The sequence below is a fragment of the Lipotes vexillifer genome, unplaced genomic scaffold (genome assembly GCF_000442215.2).
Source record: "Lipotes vexillifer unplaced genomic scaffold, Lipotes_vexillifer_v1.1 scaffold627, whole genome shotgun sequence".
NCBI classification, from domain to species: Eukaryota; Metazoa; Chordata; class Mammalia; order Artiodactyla; family Lipotidae; genus Lipotes; species Lipotes vexillifer.
The window spans coordinates 2,278,316-2,280,877 of record NW_006787891.1 but is presented as its reverse complement, the minus strand read 5'-3'; positions in this window follow the sequence as shown (position 1 = coordinate 2,280,877).

Below are 2,562 nucleotides of genomic sequence, written 5' to 3'. Positions count from 1 at the left end.
CCACTGCAGATGATGCCCGTCGTATGAATGCCAAAGTTCTGGCCAAAGATATTGTTGCTGAAACTGCTAAGCTGGGAAAGAGAGAGATGCTGGCTTCCCTTCCGGGTAGGAAATTGTTCCTCTCCCTCTAACTCTATACCACACTTTGTCACTTGGGCCCCAAAGAAAACATTTGTCATCTTCCTGGGGCAAGTCCCTAACCAGAACTCACACATCTTTCTCCAACAATATGCAACAGTTCTTCCTCCTCAGGACAGTCTAAATCTAGTCATTTAAAAATATATACCCTCAAGTTCTCATTTTACTGACATGGTATTTTCCTTCCAATTAGTCCCCCAGTCACACATCCACAAACACGTCCATTTTATAAGAAAGGTTTGGCTTTATGTAACCCCTTCTATGACCCACAGCATTGGGCAGGCATAAAGATGGATTATTAGAAATAAACATCTCTCAGGAATACTCAGAGTCATCCAAACGTCTCTTTACTTTTCTTGATAACTTCTGATCCACACTGAATCAGACTCAGAAGAGTATCTGAGAATCTTTTCTCCCTGATCTCCCTCCCTCCCTCCCAGCTTACCTTTTCTACCCTTCTGTTCCTAGCCTGCTGGTTTCCCCACTCTCTCCCAGATCAAGGCCATACATATCATTTTTTCACGGCTCCTCCATGGTTGTATATTGGGTTTTTCAAATTTTTCACAGCTGAGCATCTATAAGCCAACCATTCCTTTCTTGTCTCTAATAGCATCACATTGATGCATTATGCCAAAAGACCCTTCTCCTACCAGTGCCAGGAAGGAAAACAAGGGAAATGGAAAAAGAAAATCGCTTATGTCACATGTATGTTTGTCTAACTAAAACGTTCTGCACCAAAGATGGATTAAAATCTCCATCTTTGGAGGGGACCTTAAAGATGGCAGAGGAGTAAGAGGTGGAGATCACCTTCCTCCCCACAAATACATCTAAAATACATCTACATGTGGAAAAACTGCTACAGAACACCTACTGAACGCTGGCAGAAGACCTCAGACTTCCCAAAAGGCAAGAAACTCCCCACGTACCTGGGTAGGGCAAAAGAAAAAAGGAAAAACAGAGACAAAAGAATAGGGATGGGAACTGCACCGCTGGGAGGGAGCTGTGAAGGAGGAAAAGTTTCCACCCCCTAGGAAGCCCCTTCACTAGCAGAGACAGGGGGTGGGCGGGGCGTAAGCTTTGGAGCCACGGAAGAGAGAACAGCAACAGGGGTGGAGAGGGCAAAGCGGAGAGATTCCCGCACAGAGGATCAGTGCTGACCAGCACTCACCAGCCTGAGAAGCCTGTCTGCTCACCTGCCGGCCAGGGCGGGCAGGGGCTGGGAGCTGAGGCTCGGGCTTCAGAGGTCAAATCCCAGGGAGAGGACTGGGGTTGGCTGCGTGAACACAGGCTGAAGGGGGCTAGTGCACCACAACTAGCTGGGAGGGAGTCTGGGAAAAAGTCTGCAACTGCCTAAGAGGCAAGAGACCATTGTTTCCGGGTGCAAAAGGAGAGGAGATTCAGAGCACACCCTAAACAAGCTCCAGAGATGGGCACGAGCTGCGGCTATCAGCACAGACCCTAGAGATGGGCATGAAATGCTAAGGCTACTGCTGCAGCCACCAAGAAGCCTGTGTACAAGCACAGGTCACTATCCACACCTCCCCTCCCAGGAGCCTGTGCAGCCCGCCACTGCCAGGGTCCCGTGAACCAGGGACAACTTCCCCGGGAGAACACACGGCACGCCTCAGGCTGTTGCAACGTCATGCCAGCCTCTGCTGCCGTAAGCTCGCCCTCCATTCTGTACCCCTCCCTCCCACCAGCCTGAGGGACCCAGAGCCCCTAATCAGCTGCTACTTTACCCTGTCCTGTCTGGGCAGGAACAGATGGCCTCAGGTGACCTACATTCACAGGCAGGGCCAAATCCAAACCTGAACCGCAGGAGCTGCGTGAACAAAGAAGAGAAAGGGAAATTTTTCCCAGCAGCCCCAGGAGCAGCTGATTAAATCTCCACAATCAACTTGATGTACCCTGCACCTGTGGAATACCTGAATAGACAATGACCAAACCAAAATTGAGGCAGTGGACTTTGGGAGCAACGGTAGACTTGGGGTTTGCTTTCTGCATCTAATATGTTTCTGGTTTTATGTTTATCTTACTTTAGCATTTAGAGCTTATTATCATTGGTAGATTTGTTTATTGATTTGGTTGCTCTCTTCCTTGTTGTTTTATTTTTTTTTTTTCTTTCCTTTTTCTCTTTTTGTGTGTGTGTATGTATATGCTTCTTTGTGTGATTTTGTCTGTATAGCTTGGCTTTTACCATTTGTCCTAGGGTTCTGTCCTATTATTTTTTTTTTGTACAGTTTTTAGCGCTTGTTATCATTGGTGGATTTGTTGTTTGGTTTGGTTGCTCTCTTCTTTCCTTCTCTTTTCTTTTTTAATTACTTTTTTATTTTTTATTTTTAATAATTTTTTAATAACTTTGTTTTATTTTATTTCATTTTATTATTTTTTCTTTCTTTCTGTTTTCTTCTCCCTTTCCTGCTG